The 6,000-nt window shown below is 43.6% G+C and overlaps 1 pseudogene; it reads left to right on the plus strand.

Annotated features, from left to right (window-relative positions):
- Window positions 1-4,249: 4,249 nt before the first annotated feature.
- Window positions 4,250-4,966, plus strand: LOC115513820 (annotated as a pseudogene).
- Window positions 4,967-6,000: the final 1,034 nt, after the last annotated feature.

Genomic DNA, 6,000 nt, shown 5'->3' on the forward strand with positions numbered 1-6,000 from the left:
GCTTGGTCCCCTCACTCTTCACGTTTCACGCGAATCATCTTTTTTTTTTTTTTTTAACTTTTTATTTATTTATTTATTTTTCGATGTTTATTTATTTTTGAGAGAGAGAGGGAGAGGGAGACACGGAAGCCAAAGCGGGCTCCAGGCTCCGGTCTCTGGAGTTGTCAGCACAGAACCAGATGCGGGGCTCCGACCCAGAAACCGTGAGACCATTACCTGGGGCGAAGTTGGCCGCTTAAGGGACTGAGGCACCCAGCCGCCCTGCGAATCATCTTTAAAACTGCTTTTCCCCATTGTATTTCCTAGTGGACCATTAAAGAGGGGAAAAAAAAAAAAAAAAAGGCAGTGTCACCCCTAATATAAGGAAATGACCACTGTTACCATTTTAGAGACTTTTACTCCTATAATTTTCCACATATAGTTTAATATTTTTGTGTTTTTGTCATCTCCAATTTTCCTACTTGATTTTGTCACGTAAGCGCTCGCCCCTCCTTCCCACACTGTGATACCCGTTGTAATACTACGTTGACTGGATTATCATCGCTTATTTATTCATTCTGTATCAAATCACCCACACTGAGCCCAGGAATACCAGCCTTCCACTGAATAGCACCACCGAAGTGGGTCTCAGCCTGTCCTTAGGGAAATGCTGTGAAGCTTGTTAACCGTTTTCACCCCAGGGACGGTGCTCTTGTTACACAGTCCCTCTCTATAATCACTCAAAGGAGGACATTTTTATGGTCTTGGTATCAAGAATAGAGCAACGGGTTAGTTTTGGCCTATGGACCCAGGGAGTTTTGAATTTGAGTTGAGCCGGTTGTTAGAAAGCTAACAGCAAATCTTACCAAAGGATTAAGGGGACCAATAAATGCAAAGGTGACTTTCTACTCAAATCTGTTTATTCTCAGAATGCAGCCTGCTTCCATGTTTCTAGAGATAACATTCTTGCCTAGCCTAACAATAAGAAAATGTTGGTTTCCTTATTTTGCAGAATCAAGGTTTCAGTAGAAACCAGCCAGAACCGGTTAAGACAGCCAGTCTTCTCTTTGAGCATGCACCTGTGTCTGATAGATGAATATTTGATACAGAAGGGTCTAAAACCCCACCCTCGAATCATACCAAGGAGGCCATTCTCTGATCATAGAAGAGGCATACAGAAGATATGTGAAGGTACAGCCAATGAAATCACTTCAATCCTTCCCTTACTTAATAATTACCTTTAACTGATTTTGAAATCATGTAGCTCCTTTTCCCTATACCCAGATCCTTTTTCATTTACCTTTAAATATCCCTGACTCTCCCCCTTTGAGAAGAGGAATTTGAGGATTGCCCTCCCTTCTCCTTTGGTTTCCTCTTTTCTTTTTCTTTTCTTTTCTTTTCTTTTCTTTTCTTTTCTTTTCTTTTCTTTTCTTCTTCTTCTTCCTCTCCTCCTCCTCCTCCTCCTCCTCCTCCTCCTCCTTCTCCTTCTCCTTCTCCTTCTCCTCCTTCTTCCCTCCCCCTCCTCCTCCAACTCCTCCTTCTTTTTTTTCAAGTAAGCTGGATGCCTAACCAGGGGCTGGAACACACGATCCTAAGATCAAGAGTTACAAGCTCCAGCTCATCCTGAATAAACCCTTTCCTTGCTGCATACTTGATGTCTCAGTTGATTGGCTCTGCTGCACATTGGTCCTACGAACCTGGGTTTGGTCACAAATTTGGTGAGCCAGCCAGGAACTCTTTGACCTTGGTTCAGTGGCCCCAGCTATTAATGGGAGTCTGGTGGTGAGTCTAAGCAGCTGCCTAGGCTCTTTGTCCTAGAGACCTTACTCTGGGGGCCCCACCCCACTTCAGCTCCACTGACCTTCAGGTGCTTAATTTAACTCTTGTGGCAAAGGAAACAGCTTTTGGTTTCAGTATGGACAGATATCTCTTTGGTGAGTAACCTCAGTACAAGTGACTAAATTCTTATTTCTTCCTCCCATTTGGTGGCCTCCAAATAAGGGGTTTTAGTTTGGCTCTCATAGCCTTTTTTTTGTTGCTTGATTAAGAAAAAGTTGACTGGGGGGGGGGGGGGGTCGGTGCCTGGGTGGCTCAATGTGGTTAAGTGTCCAAGTCTTGATTTTGGCTCAGGTCATGATCTCGCAGATGGTCATGAGATTGAGCCCTGTGTTGGGCTCTATACTTGATGTAGAGCCTGCTTAAGATCCTCTCTCTCTCTCTCTCTCTCTCTCTCTCTCTCTCTCTCCCTCTGCTCCTCCCCCCCCCCAAAACAAAAACAAAAACAAGTGGAAAAGAAAACATTGGCTAGGAAGCCATTTGATTCAGTTGGTGAAGCCCTGACTTTTAGAGTGGAACTAGAGAACCTTTGTTCACAGAGGTACTCTTGGCTTCATTTGGCTCATTTGTTGCTGCAGCTTTTGGTATCTTTGCATTAAACTGGCTGTGTTCTAATTGGAAAATAAGAAATGACAATTTGATCCCTGCATGCAGCCCTTTGGGCTATATTCTCCAAAATTGGACAATGTTTAGTTATGAATCTATGAAAAGGAAAAAGATGATCTTTTGCAACAATGCTTGGCCACAATATTCATTAGACTCTGGAAAAAAATAGCCAATTAATGGATACCCAAAGTGTAATACCATCTTGCAATTAGATTTGCTTTGTAAAAGGGAAGGTAAGTCTTTTTTTTTTTTTTTTGCTTTTGTATCAAAATAAGCCAGCTCAGAGAAGATGTAAAATTCTACTCCAACAAACCAGTGACAATAAAAAGGCTGTGTTGCCTGATCCTCACCAGGGAGAGGAGGATGATTTATTGATTACTTGAATTAAACTCCTGTACAGCTCTTCCACCCTGTGGGGGCACCGGAGCTACTGTCCCTTCTCAGCAGCCCCAGTCCCAACAGCCTGAGCCTACAGGGCTCTAAACCAGGACCCTCAGCCTTAGGGGGTCAACAGGTAGGAATGGTCTCCCCTTCTCATACCCTGACTCAATTTGTTCAGGGAGCCACTCGTTCCCAGGGAGGACAAAATCTGCTAAGGCAAGTCCCAATTGGAGGCTTAGATGTGGTGGGGATAACTTATAGGAATGATTTGGGTCCACTCTTCACTTGAAATTTTTTTTAATGTTTCTTTATTTGTTTTGAGAGAGAGAGAGAGAAAGGGAGAGCACAAAGAGAGGGAGAGAGAGAAAGGGAAACAGAGAATCCCAAGCAGGCTCCGAGCTGTCAGCACAGAGCCCGACACAGGGCTCGAACTCATGAGCCGTGAGATGATGACCTGAGCTGAAATCAAGTGTTGGGCACTTAACTGACTGAGCTACCCAGGCACCCCTGAATTTGTTTAATTGGAAAAACAGCATGCCTACTTACAGAGATGACCCCAAGAGGATGGAAAATCTGTTCCCATCTATTTTTGTCACCCACAACCCCACTTGGACAGGTGTACAAAATTTGTTAAATATTCTCCTCATTTCTGAGGAATGCCACATGATGCTAGGAAAGGCTAGGGAAGAAGTTAACTGGCTACATGCTAAAACTCTAATAACTTCCTAAGAGCTAATGCCATACTGCCCACTCCTACTGTGGATCCCAACTGGAACATCAAGGTAGAGACTGAGGTAAGCTTGAACACTATCACGGTGATATTTTAGCTGGATTAAGAAAAGGGGTCCCTACTCTGTGCAAAAGTTTTTTTTTAATTTTGATGTAGTCCCAATAGTTTAATTTTACTTTTGTTTCCCTTGCCCGAGGAAAACATATCTAGAAAAATGTTTCTATGTCTGACGTCAAAGAAATTACTGCCTCTGTTTTCTTCATGTCTTATGGTTTCAGGTGTCACATTTAGGTCTTCAATCCATTTTGAGTTGTTTTTGTACAGTATAAGAAGGTGGGGGCACCTGGCTGGCTCAGTCGGTGGAGCATGTGACTCTTGATCTTGTGGGGAGTTCAAGCCCCACGTTGGGTATAGAGATTACTTAAAAATAAAATCTTAAAAAAAAAAAGAGGGGTGCCTGGGTGGCTCAGTCAGTTAAGCATCCAACTCTTAATTTTGGCTCAGGTTATGATCTCACAGTCGTAGGATCAAGCCCTGTGTCGAGCTCTGTGCTGACAACCCACAGCCTACTTAGAATTCTCTCTCCCTCCCTTTCTCTCTCTCTCTCTCTCTCTCTCTGCCCCTCCCCAGTTCATTCTCTCTCTCTCTCTCTCTCTCTCTCTCTCTCTCAAAATAAATAAATAAACTTAAAAAAAAAAAAAAGGAAGAAAGCATAAATGGAATGAAGACCCTTCAGACTTTCTTGAAAGAATTTTTGAGATTCTGGGTCAGCGTAGCCATGGCGGCTGTGCCCTTTCCACTTGTGTCCGCCGACTGCCTGTGGCCTTTGTGCCGCTGCCCCAGGTCCCCATGCTGGCTGCAGTCCGGCTGCTCAACAACACCCTGTACCCGCGGGGGCCCAGGGGAGGCCTAGGTTTCCGCGTCCTGCCTTGATGCCCTGCCTCAGTGCTCACACAGGTTCCAATAACACAGTTGTGCCTCCAGTATAGTGATGCGCCCACTTTGACATTAGAGGGAAATCGAGGACCGGGTTCTTTACATCTGAAACTCTATGACAAGATCGACCCTGAAAAGCTCTCAGTAAATTCCCACTTTATGAAAGACCTGGGCTTAGACAGTTTGGACCAAGTGGAGATTATCATGGCCATGGAGAACGAATTTGGATTTGAAATCCCTGATACAGATGCTGAGAAGTTAATGTGTCCACAAGAAATCGTAGATTACATTGCAGATAAGAAGGATGTTTATGAATAAAATATCAGACCCCGTTTTTTCACTGAGAGAAGACTCAGAAGATGCTGGCAAGTGTCTGGAAGTGAGAACGCGTTTTGGCATTATTGCTGCCTTTGACAGAGTAATTCTGTTTAGACTTGTATTTAAATTGCCTGTTTTGCCCTTTGAAAATAAATCTATAAAACCAAAAAAAAAAAAAAAGAATTTTTGAAAACATTCAACATGATGTTTTTTAGGCAAAATGCCCCAGCCATTCAAAAGAAACTCCAAAGGCTGGAGATGCATTAGGAATATCTGTGTCACAATTGGTTGAGGTTGCTTTAAAGTTTTTAACAGCAGAGACCAAGTGCAAGAAAGAAAAGAGCATTAGAAAATGAAATAGCAGGCTACCTTTCTGGCTGTTGCCCTAATTCAAGGGAAGCCAAGACCAGACTGAGGACCACGGAACAGGTCGAGGTCTACCCCAGAGAAGAAATTTGAGTTCCTTGGACCCTAAAGGATGCCCCAATTTGGGGCTTCAACAGTGTGCCTATTGCAAAGAAGAGGGCCATTGGAAAGAGGAATGCCCCAAGCTCACAAGGTATCTTGAAGAGACAGAGCAACAAACCACCTGTCAGATACCTGAATTGGCTGGTGACCAAGAATGAAGGGGCCCAGGGGTTCCTTTGAAACTTGGAAACCTGTCATCATTTCCCATGAGGAACCCTGGGTAACAATGGAAGTAGAAAAACAAATTTACAGACTTGTTGATTGATACTGGGGCCACATATTCAGTACTGAACTCTTGGCTCTCTCTGCTACCAAATCAAGCCATGGCTATAACGCGAGTATCTTACTAAACCTTCTTACAACCACTAGCCTGTCAAATGGGGCAAACTCACCTTAAACATAGCTTTTTGTATATGCCTGAATGTCCCATCCTTTTACTGGGATGCAACCTATTAACTAAATTGAATGCTGAATCTACTTTAGCACCTGCACATCGATGTAAAAGTACCACCAGAGCAAGCTTGTGCCTTTCAAGCAGAGGTACCACATCAAGGTGGAGAAGTCCTATAAGAGCTGCCTGAAGAAGTTATCCAAAAGATAAGAATCAGATGTTTGGATGGATGGGAAGCTGGGGCGAGCAAAATCAGTGACACTTGTGTATGTTAAATTTTGTGATGGGGTAAAGATTCTGAACTTCAGTACCTATCAAAGGAACAAGCCAAAAGGGGGCGTTCAGCCCATTCTCT

Source organism: Lynx canadensis, chromosome B2 (genome assembly GCF_007474595.2).
Source record: "Lynx canadensis isolate LIC74 chromosome B2, mLynCan4.pri.v2, whole genome shotgun sequence".
Taxonomy (NCBI): Eukaryota; Metazoa; Chordata; class Mammalia; order Carnivora; family Felidae; genus Lynx; species Lynx canadensis.